Raw genomic sequence first — 23,906 nt, 5'->3', positions numbered from 1 at the left:
ATGGCAATAACTTTAGAAGAGGGACTTGGTGGCTCATCCATCCTTTTGTGGCCAGGTCCTGGCACGGTGTCTGGATCACATAGGGTGTGCAATGAAAGAATGAATGATTGAAGGACACCAGACTTTGGCTGATTTCCAAAGAACTAAAACGGAAAGCACAGAATTTCAGGGCTGGAAGAGGCTTAAGAGGTCATCTGATTTAACCTCCTGCCTTATGTAGTACTTTCCTCAAAATATCATTAAAGAAAATACAAGTTTAAATGTATTTGTGTGCGTGTGTGTGTGTGCACATGCGCATGGGTGTGTGATTCTTCTATTAGAATGGGGTGCTGGTGGTAAAGACACAAAGAGAAAGAGTCACTCAGATCTTCTTTCCTTGTGAATTAGTCTTCATCTTTTTAAAAAGTTTTTTCCCTTCTAATTTTACCAGAAATATATGCATTTAGAGAAAAACATTTCACATAAAGTAGATAAAAGACAACAAAAGTTAACATGTTGCAATATTTCCTTACACTTTTTTCTCTATGTGTTTTCAAGGTAGGTAAATCACTCCATTATACAATTTTATATGTTGCTAGTTTTCAGCAAAAACATTGACCTGTGTGTGATTATAAACACTTTATAAACATCAGGTTTTAATTTTTATTTCGACAGAACTTCAGAGAAAAGTTGCAAAAATACTACAAAGAATTCTCTGATGTCCTTCACCTAGATTTGGATTCCTTAAATGTCTACATTCTACTACATTTACTTTACACACTCCCCAACGGAGGAGAGAAAGTTGCAGAAATGATGTCATTTTAGTCCTAAATACTTCAGTGCATACTTTTTTACAAATAAGCAGCTCTTTTATATAACCACACGAGAAATAATCTAATCAGGAAATTAACATTGATATAATACTATTATCTACTATAGACCTTATTCAGATTTTGATAATCGTCCCAATAATGTCCTTTACAGCCAAAAAAAAAAAAAAAAAAGAAAAAAAAAAAAGAAAAAAAATCCAAAATTATATACTGTATTCAGTTATCATGACTCTTTAGTCTCCTTTAATCTGGGACAATTCCTGAATCTTTCTTTGTACTTCACGATGCTGATATTTCTTCAGAGTAAAGGCCAGTCATTTTGTAAAATGTCCCTCAATTTAGGTTTGTCAGATGTTTCCTTATGATTTGATTCAGGTTATGCACTTTTGGCAGGGATACCACGGAAGTGAATAAGCATCATTTTTATGATTGTCCTAAGATTCCATTTCATATAAACATTTCCTTATTGTAGGATCCTGAGACTGTTTTACAGTTTTGCTTTCATTCCAGAATGAACCTTTCTCCATCTGCCTAGCTATATATCACCTTTACTCCACTAGTTTCCATATTAATGACTTATTTGTGAAGTTAAGGAATGACTATTTTAAGGCTAGAGATATTATATTAACATATCTTTTCCTAAAAAGCTCCTACAAATTTGTAGTCCAACAACAGATGGGAGTATCTAGTCCACCTCAAACTAACCTAGCATCAAACGTTGGTATGTTATAAAATCTGTTTTAATTTGGAAAGACAGAAAAACAAAACAAAACAAAACAAAACTGTATTGCACTGCTGTTTTAGTGGCCTTTATCTTCAAGTATGGCTACACAGGGCACTGTTCCTTTCATGACCCTGAATACATGCATTCGTTTGTTCATTCATTCCTTCATCCACTCATTCATTCATTAAACATTCATTGAGTGTCTTCCCTGGGCCAGGCATTTTTCTAGGTGCTGAGATTGAGATCTCAGGAAAAGAAATAAACAAGACTGTGATCAGGACTATGAAGTAAGCAGGTTGGTGCAATAAAGAGTAACTGGAGGGAGTCCCCCAGGCAACGAGACCAGCTAATGCCAGAGATGGGAGGAAGAGCCTGGTACTGTAAGAAAGAAAAAGAAAAGACAGGCCGGTATGCAACTTGGTGGGTGAAATCACTGCCCTCCCTCCTACGTGGGATCTGACACCCAGGGGAGTGAATCGCCCTGGCAACGTGGAATATGACTCCCGAGGGAGGAATCTAGACCTGGCATTGTGGGATGGAGGACATCTTCTTGACCGAAAGGGGGAAGTGAAAGGAAATGAAATAAACTTCAGGGGCAGAGAGATTCCAAAAGGAGCCGAGAGGTCACTCTGGTGGGCACTCTTACGCACAATATAGACAACCCTTTTTAGGTTCTAATGAACTGGAATAGCTAGCAGTAAATACCTGAAACTATCAAACTACAACCCAGAACCCTTGACTCTTGAAGATGATTGTATAAAAATGTAGCTTATGAGGTGTGACAATGTGATTGGGAAAGCCACATGGACCACACTCCCCTTTGTCCAGCATATGGATGGATGAGTAGAAAAACGGGGGCAAAAAAAAAAAAAAAAAGAGGCCAGTATGGTGCAGCTGAGAGTGACAGGTGGGGCAGGGAAGGGCGGGGAGGTTGGAGGCCACACCTGGCCTCTGCCACCTCTCCAGTTTCATCTGATGGTACTTACTACAAAATCCCATCAAAATGCCTGCAAAATACTGCTCTTTACTTAAAAAAAGGAGTCCTTATTTTGACCTATCCCAAGTATCCATTTCCAAAGCCTGCCGTTCTCCTCCCTGCCCAACCTGGTCACTAGAGTCTAAACTTTGGTGTGTTACTTTTGTGAATAAAAATGAAAGCCTGAAAACATCCTACAATTAGAGAGAACTTACATACCATTCTGCTGTTGCTCAGCCTTGCAATTACCTGAACATCGAGGCATCATTCATGAATTGGGTCTCAATATTAGATTGATGGCCACTTTTGACAGCAGAAAGGGGACAGATGCCCAAGGAGAGGGAAAGGTACTGTCAGCTGGGTGGGGTTACGGGGTTTCTTCTTCAAATAATAGGGGTGGGTATTCACAAAAAGAAGCAACCAGTCTATGCTTTGGACTCAGGCTGGGCCAGCAGGAATTCCAGGCCCCACCCTCCCCACTGGGCTTTGTCAGAGTGAGTCAAGAGGCAAGAAAAAAGAAGACCCCAGATACTAATCCTGGGGGGAATATATCCACCCCCCACCTCCAGCCCAAATCAAGTCTGTATGATGCATAGAGCAACACATTCCCATATACCCAGGGCAAAGAGCAAACAGACGAAAAAATAAAGAAAATTTCTTACATAAAAATTGCATGAAATGAAAAATTAAAGAAGACAAAATACATATGATTGTTATCAATAATCATTACAAGCTCTGTCAAGTACTGAAAAAAACATTTTCACAATAACCACAGATGTGTGCTTATTCTCTTCCTTTTACATCTTTCTTTTGAGGAAAAACAGCTAAGTAAGCAATTAATCTAATGTATTAGTAACATACAACCTCTTAACAATGCCATGTCCCCAAACACTCAAGTGTGCCTTAGTGTTTCTGAAAGCAGAGATGAAAAAAAAAAAAAAAGAAAACAACATTAAAATCATCACTAATATAAACACTATGATTGTGTTCTCCACTTAAGGGATGAAGATCCAGAACAATGGAGATGATAAACACATTCATTCAGAGACATGAAATACCACTTGATGAACAAAAGATAGTAGATGAGATTTTATTATGAAGGCTCTTATTATAGAGGACACAATAGAAGCTAAATAATTGGGTCAGATCTGATAATTAAAGCAATTGAGTGAGTAACAAAGGATTAATAAAGGGGTCAGAATAAAACCATTTTATAACAGAAGATTAAATACACGGGAAGGTCACCCTTCTGGGTCTGTTTTGTAATTTGCTTTTAAAAAATACACTACAAATGTAGGAAGTGGTAATGAAATAACTATTACCTAGGTAGTCTAACTGCAACTGAAAGCTACTTCCTGGCAGGTGTTAGTAGCAAGTATAAATGAACTGATACAGATAACTGAAACTAGCAGGACTAAATCAAACAATTCAATGTGGGCAACTAGAGTTTGTAATTTAGAATCTAAAATAGATATCCAGTTGGTGGTTAAGAATTCCTATGTCTGGTTGGTTTTATGCCTCTGTAACAACCTCAAGGAGTGAAAACAGACTCAGACCGTAGTTGGCAAAATAGTCCAGTTGTGAGTCTTAAACCTAGTGGCATTTTAACCATTATGCTCCTTACGGGTATAAAAGAGCATTCAACCCCAAGTTTAAAATAAGTATTTCAAAACCAAAAGAAGGGTGGGGTGTCCTCACAGACCAACTCTTCACAGGCTAGGACTCATCACAGGCTGACAAATGCTTTCCAGATCACCCAGTGATCATCAACAATGAGGACGCTTTGAATGGCTCATTTTAAACAATTCTCTAGGCGTCCTCCAGGGGGCGAGGTTAGCCAACATTTCACTGAAAATGGAAAATCATTTTGAAACTTGGATTTTTGCATAGTGCTAGAAAGATATTCATCTGCAAAGAGGGCCTTTTCCTTCCCATTTCTTCTCAACACATTTCATTCTGACTGATTAGCAAAGCGCTCCAGCCCTTTTGTGCAGTGAGAGGGAAGGAGTATGGCTAAGGTCTGAGAGTGCAGGATCTCTTTCTCAGTGCAGTTCAGTAGCTTGGCCAGGATGTTTTCCTATAACTGGAGATCAGGGCTTTGGTTCTGTCAAAGTTTCAAGGATATTCTTAATTTTTTTTTAAGGCGAGTTTTGCACTGGTTCTAGTTCTGCCAGGAGATGCCTCACACAGGGCCCCCTCCTACCCTGTCTCCTCTGTAACGCCTCCCTCTGAGTAACTGCAAAATCCCCAGAGGTCTGAGAGCATGGCCTTCCTGCGGGAATGGCGGGAACTTTCCACCCCTTCGAGGGTGTCCGGTGGCCAGGAAGGATCCTAGACAGCAGTTCCTCGCTGGGCCTCTCTTCTCCCTCATTTAAAGGACTAGGAGCTCACAATGGGAACTCAGGTCCAGCTGCAGAAGAGGACACACACAGGGGCAAAGCCTTTTTCCAGAGGGAGAAGCACATTTGACTTTCAGCATCTCAGCGACCCTGGAACAGTGTAGAGAGGAAGCCCAGAATGTGTGCCAATTCTCCCTTGCCCAGGGCAGATCCAGTTTTTGTAGGGCCTAAAGATTACAAAAGGGGGAACTTTTTAAGAAAAAAAGAATACAAAATTAGGATTACCACATTCGGTACAGGGCACTGCTTCCAAGTGAGGACTCCTGGAGTTTACACTTCATAACTGTCATTAGCTTCTGGGGCGGCCCTATCAGTTGAGAGGAGTGTGTTGGCAAGGGGCTCCTGCAAGCCTTGTCTACAAAACAGCAACTGAAGGTTTCCTCTAAGGCCATGTGGTTCAGCATCTGCCTCAGGGACTGAAGAGCTTGGGAAGGAACAGTGGAAAGTGGCCGGCAGAGTGGAGTCTCCCTATGGGGCTGATCTTTCTTTATCCAGCCCTGGACACATGGTAGATGCTTGTTCCAGTTTCCTAATGCTGCTGTTTTGCAAACACCAGAAATGGATTGGCTTTTAGAAAGGGGATTTATTTGGTTACAAGGTTACAGTCTTAAGGACATAAAGTATCCAAGATTAGGCATCAACAATAGGGTACCTTCACTGGAGAAAGGCCATTGGCATCCGAAAAACCTCTGTTAGCTAGGAAGGCACGCGGCTGGTGTCTGCTTGCTCCTAGGTTGTGTTTCAAAACGGTGTTCTCCAAAATGTCTCTGTGTCAGCTTCTCAGGGCAAACTCTGGGCTAATACCTCCAAAGCATCAGCAAACTCTGCTTTCAACGGCCGTCTTCAAAATGTCTCTGTAAGTTGCAGCTCTGAGGTCCTTCTATTTGTGAGCCTTTATAAGACTCCAATGAACTAATCAAGGTCCATGCTGAATGGGTGGGGCCACATTACCATGGAGACATTCAATCAGAAGGTTCCAACCTAATCAACACTAATACCTCTGTCCCTACAAGACTGCATTAAAGAATATGGCTTTTTCTGGGGGACATAATATATACAAACCAGCACAATGCTCAATAAAGACTTGTGGGTCTATTGTAGTAGCCCCACTGCTTTGCCAACTTACCTGTCCCCCTCAAGCCTGCTTCCCCTTTCTGGTTTACTAGTCATGTTTCAAGTTTCCACATAAAGAACGATTACTCTTGAACAAACTGTCCAAGAGAGAGTGTAAGTCAGATTCAAAACAAGACCAGACTTCCAGCTCACCTGGATAACAGCAGATTCAAAATAAGAGGGGGCCCTGTGTGAGGCATCTGCTGGCTGAAATAGACCCAGTGCAAAACTCGTCTTAAAAAAAAAAGTTAAGACTATCCTTGAAACTTTGACAGAACCAAAGCCCTGATCTTCCAGCTCACTTGGATAAGTCCTTCACTAAAGTTTCATGAACACGTATTGTGCCCAGACATGGGCTCTACAAATTTCAAACACAGTTCACGAAACAATGATCTAGTCTTCGCTGTATCCAGAACTTCCCTACATACATGCCATGGGCACAAGGTCAGAAAGAAGCAGAGGGACTGGAGATCTACCTGCTTAGGAATGCTCACTGTCCCGAGACAGATCCTAGGGAAGGAACTGTTGAAGGAAAGGCCCTCATTGCCCTATTAAAGGGAACAAGCCCCCTTGTTTAGGAACCCCTGCTCTGCCATGGGCTGCCTTTCCACACCGACCTCTGCACATCCATCTGCCTGGTCACACCTGCTTGGCCAAGTGTCACTCTCCAGTTTGGGTCACCCAGTTAGGTTCAGGCCCTGCCTTCTCCACCCCTAAGAAGGTCATGTCCCCTTCCCAGACTTTCTTGGGCTGCACAAGAGTGCCAACTATGCCAATCTTTATTGAAATAGACCAAAATATACTGATCTGAATTTAGAGCATTTAGCTATATATAGCTATGTTTGCATACTTTCATAAAAATAATAGGTTTCATAAAAATAATAGGTTTTTCCTGATCTGCTGGCAAAATCACTTAGCCAAATCTTAACAATGAAATGAGGTGAGGCTTATAAAAATGGAAAGTTGTTTAGTTAGTTTAGCTTGTTTTCATATATGCTATAGTTTGGTATTTACAAGCAAACCAGCTACTGCACATTCTTTTTCTTCCTTGAACAAACAGAACAGTAAGAACTTAGGGCTGTAAGTATCTTTAAGAAGCCAGTTAACCCAAAGGAAAAAGAGGATTCTCTGAATTCTTATCTGTAAAATGGGGATAATATCATGATAGGAAAACAATAGCCACCATTATTTGAGACCTCACTCTGTGCCAGGCCTATGCTAAGAACTTGATAGAGATTATTTTATGTATTCCTCATAATAACCCTAAGCAGTATTGTCCCCATTTTTCTGATGTGGAAATTGAGGCTTTAAGTGGTAAGCGACTTGTCAAAGGTCACATGAGTGATGGTGGGATTTAAGGTTGGGTGGGTTGAGACTTATTCTTAGCCCCTGTGCCATACTGTTTCTACAGATAAAAAGCACTCTGAACACTAAGAAGAACTAATGAATTTTACAAGATAGTAATTTTTTAAAAGCAAGTAGTGGACGTTTTAATTTTTCTCAATTTCCTATTTGATATTAAAAAAACAAAATTATTACTGAAGAATTGGACTATTTTTGTCAAGGCTTTCAAGTTTTTAGAAATTGCCACAACAGTTAAATAATGGTAACTACTATTTTTTGAACACATACTATATGACAGGCCACTGTGCTGAGTTCAATACATGCATTGTCTCCTTTAAGACAGCTATCTTGGGAGACAAATGGTATTATACCCATTTAATGGATGAGGAAACTGAGGCTCAGAGAGGTTAAGCCACTCAGTAGCTGAGGAAAGATCTGAACTCTAGTCTATCTGTTTACATTATGCCACCCTGCTGTAAAATGTCTGCAAATAGAAAGCATGTTTTAGTTAATAGTCTATTAGCTATTTCATATGTCTAGACCTACGAATGGTCAAGTGGAAACCACTATATCCTCCTTTGGGCCAAGAGAAAAAGAACTTTGCACAGTGATAGGGTAGCTTAGTTCTGCCCTCTCAGCCTCTGTCTCCATCATCATCTGTGGCATGAGGCTCTGCCCTGTGATGGGTCTGGGCTTGGAGAGGAGTGGAGGGAAGGAGCTGTGTCCTGCCATTTTTGTAAACAGCCAGTAAAAATACCACATGGACATTAACCAGGTTCACATCTGGAAACATAACCCTGAGCATTGCCAAGGAAGCCAGTCTGTGATGGAACTGCCTGAAATTCATTTAAAACATTCTTGGGCCATTGCCCCTCAAAGGACCTCAACTTTAGCTGACACAGGTGTCTTGCTAGTATGTGTCATTTGCTCATTTGAGATGCTGCCTTCACCATGCTTAGGGGACTTAAACATGGAGGGTGATCTAATTGTTATAGGATCCAACATCACAGTGACCCAATTTGCATTGGACAAAGGAGGGTCCATCCCAGAGATCACAAGGCTGGGACCAGAGAAGGCAGAAATATTTGCTGACTCCAAAGGACACTTGAGCATTTAAAAAAAAAAAAAAAAAAAACTAAAAAAAAAAAAAAGGGTGGGGAGAGAGGGGTCTTTGGATGGGGGAGGACACATTTTGCAAGGCTTGATTTTGCAGAGTTCATAAACTCTGGATAGAGCCCTGATCAAAATGCCCCCATAAAGCAAAGCAAATCAGCTCTTCAGATCAAGAGGAACATGTTAGGGTCAGAAGCATGAAAAATGGTGATTAAGCACAGAATTCCACAGACAAGCTTTCTGTTGGGGTTATTACAAGTGAACTTTGGTATAAAGGTAGAGAAAACCTACCAAATACATGGTTAAAGCCTTCCTTGTGGTATTAGAGAAGAGACTGTCCATGAAAACCTGCCTCCCCCACAATATTCCTGGGGCCCAGGCAGATTTTCTCATACTGGGTTCATACACCAACCCTTCAGGAATGCCTAACAATTATGATCCCATTAAAGGGAACATTATAGGAAGCCAGTTTTGGCTTGACAGGAGCAGTGTCTTTCCAGCAAGTCCAAGTTATCTGAAAATTGTAATGGGACAATTTGGGAAGGAGGGAGAGAAGGAGGGAGCTCCCCATCACCAGAAAGGTTTAAATCACAGGGTGAAGGGCCACTTTGTGTGTGTGTTTGGGGGGGGGAGCATGTAGTTTGAAGAGGAGTTTGTTGTTGAAGAGAGTTAGGGGTTAATAGTTAATGCAACAAGGTGCTAAACTGGAAGTTTCCACTGAGGCACCAAGATGCAACAGCTGGGAAATTCCAAAGCGAGGGGCCAGACCATTACGTGGACATTTCTAAGAAGTTGGCCTACCCATTAGGAAGATATAAACAGGTTCAGGACAGTGAGAAGCAACAGATGATTCTGTGAGGAAGATTCCTTGGAAATGCTCGCACTCCCATCCTCCCCAAGGTGGGTGGGGTGGAGGGGATCTGCCTTTCATCTCAAGCTGAATGAAAAGGCTTTCAAAAGCAGTATCTAGAGGACTTGATATGTCTCTTCTAGAGCTTGGGAACTAGTTAATGGCACCTGCCTGAAGAAGTATCAGTACACGAGAGAGAGACTCATGAGAGAGGCTCAAGTGGCCTAAGGCAGCCGAGTCGAAGGCTGTGTCAGGACAAGTGAATGCTTGTCCCCCTCGTGTGAGTGTTTTAAAGTCTGGTAACTTTAAAACAAGCTCTGTCCAAGACAGCTTCAGTCTGAGGGTGAGAGGCCCCCAAAGAGCATCTGAGTGGAAACCAGAAGCTGAGTCTGAGGGATGGACAGTAGAGCCAGCAGAAGGAGAGGCACTGCCCAAGTCCTGGGAGAAACAGCTAGGCAGGTCCAGTGGAGAATCTCAAAAAAGCCACAGAAGCAGCCAGGAGAGAAAAGAGCGCCCTCTACCCATCCGCTAGGCTCAGAAAACTCAGTGCCTGGTGTGACAGTAGCAGAAAGGTAAGAACTTTCCTGCATCTTCTTTCTCCACCCCCCCACCCCTGCCACAAAACTCACTGTTATGGATTGAATCATGCCGCCCCACAAAGACATGTGCAAGCCCTAATCCCTGGTCCTGTGGAGATGAACCCATTTTTAAACAGGACCTTTGAAGAATGTATTAAGAGGAGGCCAAACTGAATAGGGTGGGCCTTAATCCAATATGACTGGAGTCCTTTAAATAGTAGGAGTGAGGAGGAGACAGGAAACAGACGGCCATGTGACAGACAGAGATTGAGTTATGGATTTGCTGGCAAGCCAGCACCAGAACGCTACAGATTTCAGAGAAAGGCCAGCCCACCAGCACATTGATTTTGAACTTCTAGCTGCTAAAATGTGAGACAATGACTTCTTGTTTTTAAGCCAACCAGCCTGTGCTATTTGTTATAGCAGCCATGGCAAACTACGACACTCCTGGTGAGGCCTGAAGCAGTGGGTAGCTGGAGGTAGCTGAAGGAGGAGGTCCTCACTGGTGGGATGGAGGGAGGTCTTCCCTCAGAATGAAGACTGACTGTTTATAGACTAGAATAGGTATTTCAAACTTCCAAAATGAACTGCGTGTGTGATTTAAAGAGGCCAGAGGACTTTTAAGAGTAACCTGAAGAATCATGGGCCTGACTAAGTTCTCATCAGGAAATAGGGGAAAATGCACTCCACTGAATAAACTTTAAAGGAACAGTGGGAGACAAGATAAGGTTGTATCTTAAGTATGTCTCGCAAGTCATGGCTGTGCAGTGCACAAGTTAAGCTAAACTTTACTAAGCACTGACTGTGTGCCAGGCACTAAGCCAAGGACTTGACAGACATTACCTCATTCAACCTCTCTAACAGCTCTGTGAGGCAGGTATGATTATCCCCTTTGACAGAAAAGTGGTTTAAAGAGGTTAGGCAGCTTGCCCAGGGTCACACAGGTAGGTGAGTAAAGTAGTTGGAGCCCAGACTCAACCTCAAGTCTTTCTGACATCTAACCCTGAACACATATTCTGCCACATGAATGGTTTCCAATGGAACTGCTGTAATTAAAGCAGGATAAGGACTTGGGTCCTCCCCATCCTTCTGCCTTGGGAGTCCCTGAGCTAGAAAACCAAAGAGCACAGTTTGAAAACCAACCACTTAAGTAAATGATCTTAGTGGTCTCCTCCAATTCTGAGATTCTAAGATTTTATTGTCTGTGGATGGGAAGATGGAAAGAGGTGGATCCACGACAGCAGACATGGGGGAGGAAAATCTCAGAGTTTCTATCCTGTGTTTCCAGAGAAACAGCCAGAAGGAGCAAGGAGCTGGTTCCACTTCTGGTACACTATCCACCATTATAGTTCACACCATTATAGTTCATGTGTGTAAATATATAATTCTGATAATGCATATAAAGCACTTAACACAGAGCACCAGAGTAAGCTTTCAGTAAATGGCAGCTTGATTGTGAAAATTTTACATACGTGGCTAAAAACTTTAATATATAATTTAATGCCACATGGCTAGCCACTGGCCTCACTGTGTTCCATAAGGAACTGTGTTTATTGTAGATGCTAAACTTTACTAGTCAAACCAAGACAATAAATGAATGCATAAGATCAAGCCAGCCAAATCTAGAGTAAGTTTGAAGCAAATGGCTGCTAAGCAGTTTGGGACCATGGAGCCCTAAGAGAAAAATGATGGAAATCATGATCCCTTTCTCCAGTTAAAAAAAAAAAAAAGTGTGTACGCACAATTTTGCAAATAATTACAAAAGGTTCATAGACCCACTGAAGCTCATTCTTTGTTTCCAGCTTAAGAACTACTGCTTTAGATCCTGGGGATGCAACATGAGGCCCTCAGGCCAAGTGCTGCCTCCCTGACGCTCCAGTGGGGTCACCCATTCTCATCCTCTCCCCGTTCTTGTCATTGCTAGTCTCTATCATGCCACCAAACTTGAAACTAGTAGTCAACGTATCTGAAACTCAATCTAATTTTGAATCTTTCAAGTCTGATGGACCCCAAATTAAGAACTTCTAAACCAGTGGACTGTAGTACTTAGGAATTTTATCCACTTGGCATGCTCTTTCATTCCTCCTTTTATCTGGGAACAGAATGCATCCATTTTGCACAGGAAATCCATCCGATGTGATTTTGGTGAGACTCACCCCCTGAACAAGCCCTGGCCAAAGAAATACTGCTTACTGCCTATTTCTGGTCACATTGATTCAGGCAATCTAAACTGGGTCAATCAAGAGCCCTCCTTGATATCTTTGTTAGAAGTAGGGGAAAAGAGGCACTCTTTTTTCATTGGAATCCAAAGCTGCAAGGATCATGGATGCCTAGAGCTACCTCTGTTATCATAGTGAACAACAGCCTGCCTGAGAATGAAGCTAACAGAAGTGAGCAGAACCAAGGGCAGAAAAGAGTGAAAGACAATGTCCTGATGCTATCTTTTGAGCCCCTAGATATGGCTCAAACCCATACTATTATGGACTTCTCAGTCATCTGAGTCAAGGAACAACTTTATGGTGGATTTCTATTATCTGCAACCAAGATAATTCAAACTAATAAACATGACTTAAAGGAAAATAAAGCCCAAAGGAAATTACTATTCATGGGTAATCCTTGTGGAATTGTGGGCCTCTCTCTGACAATGATTCTAAATGAACTGAAATTGTTTCATCCTATATAATATTACCCCCATAATACCTTGTACCCCTGACTGTTCATCCTATCAGTGCTGCCATCAACTAGATGCTACTCCCCTCTTGTAATAAATATCAAAAGTTACTGATCAGAAGAAGACATCCTGGACCACAGTAACCCAGTTTGTAGTTTGCTACTATCATAAAAATACTTGGAGTCTACCACTCCCTATTCCTGCAAGCCTCTTAAACTCACTTGGTACCCGGAAAAAGTACTGGATCCTCCAGCATGAGAAATGGCCTACAGCCATGGGGCTCAAAACAGAAGGAGATATGCATGTGGAGAAGGGATGTAGGTCACATCAGTCATGCTGGACAGGGGCCAATGTAAATTCTGTGTATCAAAAAGCAACTCTATAGACTGAGTCTTGTTCAGAACGATTTGGGAGTTGAGAGAAATAATATCCACAGAGGACTGTCAGGAAGTTGTTTGTTATTCTTTTAGAACAGGAATAGTAAGTAGCTTTCAACTCATGTGCCAAATCTGGTCCACAGCCAAATGCCAAGGCTCAACATCAAGAGAGTCATGATAATCTGTGAAGTCCAACATGAATTGGAGGGGGTGGGGGCAGGCAGCATGAATGCAGTGTTTGCCATTTCAGCTGAAACTTTATTAAATTTTGTCCTTGGATTAAGCAAAACCAACAGAGAAATGCATATCTGGATTGGAGGGGCTTTTCTTGGACTCAGGTATTATATTATTAGCCTACACTGAGAGTGATTCTCATTATTAAATTTGTTACGGGATAAAGAGGGATGTTGTTCACTACCTATGTGACGAGAAATTTCTCTAAGTCTTGAATCGTGAATATCCTTGCTTCTTCTGAGTAACGAGCATGATTTTTATCTTCTGCTCATTGTGAATTGTTAACCGAATATGTTTTCCTGCTGGTACTGACTACTCAGAAGCTCATGATAAGACTGTTAGCCCTGCAAGCAAATGTACGGGATCTCAAGTCTGTACCGGGGCTTAACCTTATTTCTGGCTTCACCCTACTTTTCCTTCCCCACAGATTCCCTTCCTTATTTTTCTGAATCTCATCATATTGTGTATTTAAAAGTCACCTCAAAAGTCTATGGAAGAAGACAAGCACACAGACTAGATCAACAGCAATCAAAATAAAATGTAAAATAAACAAATTGGATGAGGAGTAGGGGACACTTTTATAAATGCTGCCCATGGCAGTCATTACAGGGAAGCTCCAAGGGAGCTGTTTCCAGAGGTGGTGGTCTGGACAAGGAATAGCCTTGGGCCAAACAGTCAAGTCAGCAAATATTTCAGTCTTCCCTCACCCCTTTTTCCTGCCCTCCTGTTTCCCTCGCCCCACACCATCCTTCCTTGGGCAGCTGTGTGCCCTGTGCCCTCTGGTCCTTGGTTCTTTCTTCACCCTCAGCACCTAGGCTCTCTTTAGTACTGTTGGCTACTGGCCCTTCTCCATTGCCTCACACTTCTATAGAACCATGAACTTGACACTAAGCTGTCAATGGTTGATAATCCTTAACATATTTCCTCTCTCAGAGATAAGAACATTTTAACCAGGTGTTTTACAGAGGACAAAAACAAAGGAATCATTCATTAATGGTGGCATCTGAAGGCTGTAATAATGGTACAGATGGAACAGAATAGGGGAATCTTCCTGGTAAATCTAAATAATTAGATGTAAAGAAGACAGTAGGGTGCCTGGCACACACTCAGCATTCAAGAAAGAGCAGGCACTAATTGCTACTATTACCGCTGTTATTATTACTACTATACCACTCCCACCATTCAACTACTCATTCCTATTCCTCTACCACCACCATGTAGGTAACTTGCCCTTTTCACCATGAATAACACTGGTTAACTGGGGTCCACACTCAATTAATGCTTTATGATAATCCCCTACATTTTAATTACATTTTATGGTGGATAAAGCACTTTTATATACATTATCCTTTTTGATCTTCTCAACAATCAATGAAATAATTATCAGTCCCATGAAGAAACTGAAGCTCAGAAAGGTTGAGTTTGTCAGTCACAGAGCCAAGAAGTAGCAGAGTTAGTGCTCAAGCCCAGGTCTCTTATGAATTTCTTGTTCTTTCCATAACAAGTGGTTGTCAAGTGCACAGCAATCCCATCAAAATCACCTCTGAGTGTTAATTTTCCTGGGGCCCACCCCAGACCCAAGGAATGTGGACACCCAGTGGAAAGGACTGTGAGTTATTATTTTAACAAGTACCTCATGTGATTCAGATGAGCTGCTGGTGGCTGAAAAAGTGCAGCATCCCTGTTGCCTCTTGACTGACTAAGCACCTGCTTTACTCTAAGCCCTGTGCTGAGCACACCTGGAAGGCACAGAGCCTTCTGCTCCCAAAGAGCTTACAAGGCGACCAAGGAAATAAGACTAGCCAAGGTGAAAGAAGAGTGAGTGAACAACAGAAGATACTGTTTGGCTTTGCTGGGGTTCAGAGCAGGGGAGGCTCTGGAGTAGGCAGGGAAGGCCACATTCCAGAGAAGGGAAGGTTCCACTGGTCCCTGCAGAATGGGAAGAATTTCTAGGCAAAGAAAGGGGCAAGCAGTATGATGTGTCCACAAGAGAGATGGTGAATAGACTAGTCTGGGTAGAATAAAGAGAGTAGTGGGAAGTGAACAAGAGAGGATGGAACCAGATAATGAGAGTGGAGGAGCAAGAGAGAGGAGTCTAGGCTGCTGTGGTGGGTGGGACAGAGGCACTGACAGTGTTTGAGCAGAGGAAGAAACATCCTGAAAGATAAAGCGAAGGATGACTGACTAGTGTGGTGGTGCTGTGTAGAATGAAGAGTTGGAGAGTGGAAAACCTGGTATTGGCAAGAAATGATTGAGATACCAGAAGTTAAGGACCAAGACTAGGATTCTAGAGTACTGTCAATCAGCATGGGGTGAAAAGGGGGGGGGGGCTGGGAGATGAAAGTCTAATCTGAGTCCTCTACTCTCCGTCCTCTCTTCTCTTATCATAGCTGCTTTCATAGGACCCATAAACACTGTATGGTAGATTGTAAAAATGGCCACAGTTCTTCCCCTCCCTGTATCCATGCCCCTTGCAATGTGATTTTTGCAGCTCCTCTCACCTAGAGGTGGAATCTATATCTATAGCCCTTGAATCTAGGCTGGCCATTTAACTTGCTGTAGTCAACAAAATGTGGTGGACGTGATGTGCCAGTTCTGAGTCTAGGTCTCAAGACACTTCCGCTTCTTCTTGGTACCCTGCCCAAGTGCCATGTGAACAAGCCCTGCATGGTAATGAGTCACATGACTAAGTCACTGTCACCACTCTAGCCGACGGCCAGAAACAAAGCCTAGCTGTTCTGGATCTGCAGCTGACCGCAGACGCATGAATGGTTTGGCTGGAACCAGAAGAATCACCCACTGCACCCAGCCCAAATCGCCAACTCACAGCATCATGAATTAAATAAATGATTGTTATTTTGAATGACTAGATTTTGGGGGTGATTTGTTATACAGCAAAAACTAATGGCTACATACTGCACATAATAGCATCACCACAATATCAGGGAATGATGGCACACAAACCTTTAGAAGCTTTTTCACTTAAAAAGTACATTCTTTTCCTATCTCTAAAGGAAATTTTCTACACTGCAGAACGGTTATCTTACAACATCACATTTAGGTTGGATGAGAGAAAAAATAGACCCGTAAGTAATGATAGAGCCCTAATAAGTTGTGGCTCTGGGCCAGTTTTCATTATAACACATGGCTAGGACTGTCTGAATTCTTTGGCTGAAGTAACACTTTGTTGTTTTGGATACTGCTTGAAACAAGAAGACCATCAACAAGGGCCTGGAAATAGTTTCATTACAAAAAAGACTTTATTTTACTAGTATTTGGCATGTAATCATGGGATCTTTTTCCTGCTTATGTTCTTAGCAGAAGAACAGGGGTTACTTTGTTTGTTTTTTTAAGGCATGAAAACACCACACGTCATTTTGGAGAGAAAAAAAAATAGACATCTCATCACTATACTGGTAGGGTACATCTTAGAAGGGTGAATATCACTTCAAAATAATGTCAAACAGTCACTTTGTTTTAAAAATGAGAGAGAACTTACCAGTAAGACTTTGTGGGGCACAATGTTTCACGTTTTAAATGGTGGAATGAATCTGAAATAGAATGGAACAAACATTCCATAAGTAAATCACGTTTGGAAAGGATGTGCTTTCAATCCCAAGTGACTAGCCATAATGTTGAGTATTTATTCTTACAGTTAAAGATTAGCAAAGCCTCTTCTGGCTCCTGATGGAACAGGGAAAGTTTTTCGCCTACATATTTGAACTTCCTGAATAGAGCACATTTTCTCATCTACTTCAGGGAGTGCTGAAAGTCTGAGGCCAGGATAACTATAAATGGTAGTGTTTTTGTCCAAACCCCTTCAAGTCAGCGGAAGCCTCCCTAGTCACTGCTCTTGCCTTTGCCACTCAACCCCCCTCTTCAAGGGTCACTTCGAGGTTCCCACTATGGAACCAATTACAAAACTGGTGGTCCCGAGTAATTTGAAGGACAATGGGAGAGGTATAAAAGGCTTTCCAAAAGTGGATACCTGATCACGCTAACCTCCACAAAATGTTGTTTCACTGATAATGGTGAACCTAGGGCAGTGCTGTCCGATAGGAATATAATGCAAGCCACATATATTAATTTAACATTTTCTAGTAGCTGCTTAAAAAAGTGAAAAGAAACAGATGAAATTAATTTTAATAATATATTTAATTTACCCAATTTATCCAGGATACTACCATTTCAACATGTAATCAATATAAAAAAAATCATTAGTGAGACTTTTTTTTGGCATGAAATCTTTGAAATCCAGTATAACTCAGTTCAAGCATTCAATAGCCACACGTTGCTAGTGGCTATTGGGCAGTGGAGGTCTAAGGAATCTTTTCTTGGTTTCCAGGTACTGGCAAGGCTCCAAAGCAAGTCAAATGCACATGGAGAGTTTATTTATATCCATTTTGCTTTTCCTAGGAATACATCATTACCCCATTTCATGATGTGACTGTAGTAGAAATAATAATAGAAAATACTTATATAACACATACTAGGTGTCAGGAGCTGCTCTTGGTACCTTCCTGTGCTACTGCAACCGACCCTCATAATAACTTCATGAGGTAAGCATATTATCATCCTCATTTTGTAAACAGGGACACTGAGGCACAGAGAGGTTAAGTAACTTATCCAAGGTAATAAGAAAACCAAAGAGCTGGGATTCTCATCCAAATAGTCTGCCTCCAGAGCCCATGGTCTTAGTCACCATGCTCGCAATTAAGTTTGAGCAGCTTAAAATAAGATAATTATTTTCAGTTTTAATTATAAACATCAAATGATCCAAGTCTGCTGTCATGATACATAGTTAGATAATAGCAGTGGTGGCAGATGGAAGAGTTATTGGATGTGCTAGCAAATTAATTTAAAACAATTTGGGGTGGGAAAACAGAAACCACAGAAGCCTAGGGTCAGAAAGACAGCATTACTCTGGGGGCCTCTGTTTGGCCTCTGGTGGGGGTGGATGGAGGAGGTTAACGTGGTCTCTATGAAAAATTTTGTCTCTGTGATTTCTTGGCTTTCATCAGATTCCCAAAGGGATGTGTACGATGTCTCTGAATTTGTTTTCATAGGGGTTTGGAGTTTAGAGAAGAAGAACCAATAGAAAGGAATTAAAAAAATACATCCTTTTCAGTTTATTAACCCATGGGCCCCAGAGAAAGCATACCCAGTGAGCAAAATCAGATTCACACATGTGAATTTCCTGCTCAATCATAGGAAAGGAGATTGGTCATTGATATTATTTAGAATCAAGAGGTCATGTGCTGAGGCCACTGTAGGACGCTGCCTCCCAGTCTCATAAGGTGAGCCCTGAGCCTGCTAAAAGTCCTTCAATGGCTTCCTCTAGGTTTTAGGTTCAAGTCCAAGCTCCTTGGCCCAGTCCAAAAGCCCTCCAAATGACCTCTGCCCACCTTCCTGGGCACCCTTCAGTCACATATTTACAGTTCCCTAAAAGCCTCATCCTCTCTTATACCTCCGTGCCTTTGCAGATTCTGTTCTTTCTGCCAAACACATCCTTTCCGTACAGTAACAGCCTTTCTTCAAGTTTCAGTTCAAAAGCCACCACCTCTGGGAAGCCTTTGAGAACTCCCTTGGCTGGCTTAGGAAGAACTTCTCTGCAGCCAGGAGTAAAGTAGTACTCATTCAATTCATTCAACAATTATGTATTACTACTGCTGCTCCTGCTGACTTTTATGGAGCTATACGCTAGGCACCGTTCCAAGTGCTTTACATGCCCCTTCAACCTCCTCAGTAACCTGATGAAGTAGGTTCTTTTATTATCCCAGTCAGCAAGGCAAAACTGAGGCACAGAGGTTAAGCCGGTAGCCCAAGGCCACACTGCTTGTAAGTGGCAAAGCCAGATTGTGAACCTACTCAGCCTGGTTCCAGAGTCTGTATTCTAATGGCTTCACCATCCCTGCCTCCCATTGTGGTCCAAAGCCCTTTACTCTCACTGCCCGTGTACTTCCCTCTCTTATGGCATGTATCTCCAGTGTTTTGGTGTTCCCTCTACTGGTCTCTTTCTCTACTTGACTCATCTTTGTCTTTCCAGGACCTAGCATGGAGTTAGGTACATAATAAATGCCCAGTGAAGGCACACACTGGAATACACTGGAACAGTATTAGAAGGATGGAAAATAGGCCTAAACTCAGGCCTAATAAAAAAATCAGGGGAAAGAGTCTCTGAATGTGCACTTTAACAAAGTAAGCTTTAACTTCATCTTTTAAAATCTAGCCAGTTGCCAAGGGGTTGGTCACTTCCCTGTTCAGTACCAGAGGAACAGAAGCAACCAGATGTTGGCACATTCGATTATACCTCCAACACGTTGGTCAGCTTGATTTTATTTTGTTCATGGATGTAAATAATAACACACCCACTAAAAGATTTGGCTGGCTATTTTAAAGGAATGGCAGGAAAGACAATTTCCTTTAAAAAACACAATTGTAAAGGCCAAAAAGGCCAAAATCCTATTTCTTGAAAGTTTTCTCAGTTTCAAATAACTGTCAATACAAGTATATTTCAAATATTTTTTCCCCACAACAGTCAAATGTTGTAACTCTCTTTTTGCTGCCCTGACATGCCATTCTCTACCCTGAAGTTCCATAATCATGTTTCCAGCCATCACTATCTAAACTCCCCTTGGATGGCTATGAAAAGTAACCTCGTGGGAGGACAAGCTCCCCTTTTTCTAACAATGGGAAAGACAAACGTTTGAAGATCTGGGACATACACATACCCCTAAGGAGAAAAGGAGCCCTTTCTAGCTCAGGTCAGAGATTACATCAGGACTCTGGCCCCGCCTAACCACTCACACATAAATGCGATTAACCAGAACATCCACCTTTCCTACTGAATACATAATGCAAAAGAATCCACCAACATCCCACGTTATGTGAATGTCAGCATCATGTTATTAACGACTAAATTATAAATCTGTATTTTGACTAGTTATGTCACCCCCCCTTGCGTGCCACAGTTAAAAATAGTTATCTCCTTCCAGTAAAAACATCAATTTATATTTAAGTTATGCTTGAGAGATTAGTGTAAATCATGTGCCAGGCAGTGTTGTAGATGACAGAGATACAGCAGTAAATGAGGTAGATAAGGTTCCTGATATAGGGGTCCTTACACAGGAGGAGGAGGAGAGCCACACATTGTAACAGGAGGCAGAAAAGTTTTAAACAAGGATTTAAATACGTACATACAATAATTTCAAATAGTGTTAAATTCTACAAATTTTTCACATGAGCAGTGCATGATGTGACCTGAGCAGTGCGTGATGTGACCTGATGAAGAGTTTAACAAGGTCCCTTTGGCAGTTGCATGGAGAAGAGGTTGAAGAGGGCAAGAGTGACCTTTATGAGACCATTGCAATTGTTCAGGTGAGATATGATAGTACCTTGGTGATAGCAATAGAGATGAGGATGGATTTAGTATGTTCTGGAGGTAAAACAAGTAGGACTTGCTGAACAAGTGGATGTGCAATATGAAAGAATGGAAGAGTTCAAGTTGACTCCTAGGTTTTTGGCTTCAACAACTGGGCCAATGATGGCTTCAGCTACTGAGAAAGGGGAGAGAGAGGTTGAGGGAGGAAAGAAAATTAAGAATTCTGATCTGACCTTGTTAACTGTGAGGCATCCAAGTGGAGATATCAAGAAAGCAGTTAAGAGGCATAGAAAAGAGTGCTGTTCAATACAATAGCCACTAGCCATGGGTGAGGATCCAAATTTAAATTAAATACAATTAAAACCTCACTTCCCCAGTGAACAAGCCGCATTTCAAGTGGTCAAATAGCCACAGGAGTGGCTATCATATTGAATGGTATAGGCATAGAACATTTCTATCATCGGAGAAAGTTCTCTTGGGCAAGGTTCATCTAGAAGGTACAAGATTACCTGTTGGACTGCTTTCATTACTATAAAGTATGTTGCAATTGTAAAATACAAAATTATAGTCTTGGAAGGTCTTTAGCTTTGAATAGCATTGGGTTCTGATCCAGCTGAACACATATTTTTCTAGTCTTGCTTTTATTCTCTGGAAAGTAATATAACATAGGCACTGTGTGAGAGTATCAGGCACACTGGAATTATGGTGCTGGCTTCCAGCTCTGTCTTCATTACCAGTGACTTTAAGCAAGTCCCTTAACTTACATGTGGCTCAATTTCCCCACCTATAAAATGGGAGATACCCTAAATAGACTATACTAAGCAGTATACTGGAGAATGTTTCAGCTATGGACACATCTCCACTATTCTCTAGTCCAGTCTATTACATTTTCACTTGCAAATTCTGATATAATGTTCTCTCAAATGGTAAAACAGATGCCAAAGGACTTTGAAACATATAAAGTACCTAGTATAGAGATAAAAGGCGTATGTTCCACAAAGGAGAGGCAAAGTTGAAAGAAATATACCCTGTACTGTGAGTCCATCAAAGAAGTTTGTCTGTTATAATTAAACGTTGGCAGGGCTACTGACTTTATAAGGTAATGCTGTATATTTCAAAGACTCACGAACCAAGTCTTGAACCCCCAAAATAAAACACAGTAAGAACCAAAATGGTGATGTTTTGCCCCATTGTGCAAGGGCTTCTGTGCCAGGGAAGGGCACACCCCAAGTGGGCAAACTGGCTTATTTTAACCAAAGGGCACCACCTCATTATACCCGTCTTAAGACAGGCTCCTGGCTGGAAGGGCTGGTCTGGGCTGTTCATCAAGAGAAACTCTTTCACTTGGTTTTTGTCCTTAATTCATGAAGAGCTTCTAGGGACTTAAAAATCAGTTTTTAATTGAGCTGCTGGTGATGTATAAGCTCAATTCCTAGACAAGTTGGGGGGAGGGGGTGTATTCTGATAAAGTCAAGGCCAGTGTGAAAATTTAAAAATACACATGTATTCCTATTTTGTCAAACTTTAAGAGAATATATAAAAAGTCAAAGTGAACAATAAATTGAAATGTCATACTCAACATTTTTTTTCCATTTTTTTTTGACTGAAAAAAGCAATATAGCTTTAAAAGGATAACAAACTTCTTGGGAATTCACTCATATTCCATCATCCTAGAGCTGCTATCTTTTTTTGCTTGTTACTCTAGACAGACATAGGTGTTTCTATATGACTACGGTCATATTATTTCTGTTATTTGGTAGTAAACCTAGTCAAGGCTTTGGAGTTGGACAGATCTAAGTTTCAATTAATGAGCTGCAAGACCTTGGACAATTTATTTCTCTAAGTCTGACTTTCCTAAAGCATAAAATGGGATTAATAATACCTTTTGCATATAGTTGCTGGAAGAATAACAAGAGAGTAAAATGTTAGTACAGTTTAGTACACATGGGAGAGATTCTATAAATAGTGGCTATTATTTGTTTTTTCCATTTTGTTTTGCATTTGAAATATTTATCTACACATATTCATAATGATGTTTTAAAGGAGCCTAATAAAGTCCTTCATATTGAAAAGACAATTTATTATATTACTCCCCCAATGCTGGATATTTTCTGTCAGTTTTTGCTATTACAAATAAGACTATATTGGATTATCTTCATGCTATAGTTTTTTCTTTCTTCAACTTACTTCCCTAGCTTCCTTAAACTCTTAGTGGTAGAATCATTAGGTTTTTTTTTTTTTTGATAGGTCCTTTACTAACAATGTCACCACCAACAAAATAATGGACAATTGCTGAGACCTTGATATTTTAGAAATAAAATGGTATTCTTCATGCTGTTAAAATTTGTATTAAACAGATAATTAGTGAGAATATTTTTCCATGTTTTTTATTATTGGTTTGTCACCCTGAAAACAATGTTTATATTCTTTGCTCATTCATGTACTAGGATATTGACTTTTTTCTTATGAATGCAAATGGGTTCTTTATAGTTAATGACAATCAAGGGTTAATATGTATATTTGCTATAAATATATTCCCAATGTTTTTGCATATTTATGATAACCATCTTTTTCATTTATACAGCATTATAATAAATAATAAGCAACAATCACATTTTGTATAAGCCTCATGAACTCAGACTTTACTTCTAGGCAAGTGTTTAGCTTTTGATTGCTTTTCAAAGTCTGTTGCCATCCATCTTTTCTTTGATCTTCACTGCAACCCTGTGAGATGAGCTGGGGTATGACAATTCACAGTGTGCCATGGAGAAAACTGAGACCCAGACAGGTCACTGAATCCTGGAGTTGGCCAAGACCAGACTCTGAATCCCTCTGTCTCTGACCAAAGGATCCCCCAGGGAAAGAAAGCTTGTGAGGTAAATTAAAGAGATGTATTTTGTGCAAAACGGATTATTATCCAAAGCACTAATTCCATATCATTTCCTGTTTGCAAGCCTTTACACAAAGTATCAGAGAACAGTCTCTGCTGCACTACAGGCTCTCAAGAAACTTTAGTATTATATTAGAGATTCCACCGAAATGATGGTTTACATAAATGACCATCTTTATGCAGTTTTTATGCAGTTATAATAATTTAAATAACTAAGTCCTAAAATAGATTTTCCTTTATTTTTAACCTAGCATGAAAGCCACTTCTTTCCCTCAAGTATACTCACTTTTTGGTACAATGAAATTATTGCTTTCCTTGAATTTCTACAACCTTTAGCACTAACTTTTATCACAGGCATTTTCAGAAGGCTTCACCTCTTCTTCTAGATGGAAAGGTCCCAAGGGTCTGTATCTTATTTGTGTTTGTATCTTGCAAAGGGCCTAGCAC

At 41.0% G+C, this 23,906-nt stretch overlaps 1 protein-coding gene across 2 annotated transcripts in view; it reads right to left on the bottom strand.

Moving 5' to 3' along the window:
• Positions 1-23,906, bottom strand: part of GNG12 (G protein subunit gamma 12) — a 140,895-nt gene that overhangs the window by 65,203 nt on the left and 51,786 nt on the right. For both annotated transcript variants that reach the window (XM_037826946.1, XM_037826947.1), the window contains exon 2: positions 16,688-16,739. The gene's annotated coding sequence lies outside the window, so the exon portion shown is untranslated. The remainder of the gene's footprint in view (positions 1-16,687; positions 16,740-23,906) is intronic.

This window comes from Choloepus didactylus, chromosome 2 (genome assembly GCF_015220235.1).
Source record: "Choloepus didactylus isolate mChoDid1 chromosome 2, mChoDid1.pri, whole genome shotgun sequence".
Classification (NCBI taxonomy): Eukaryota; Metazoa; Chordata; class Mammalia; order Pilosa; family Megalonychidae; genus Choloepus; species Choloepus didactylus.
This window is presented reverse-complemented; position numbering and strand designations above follow the sequence as displayed.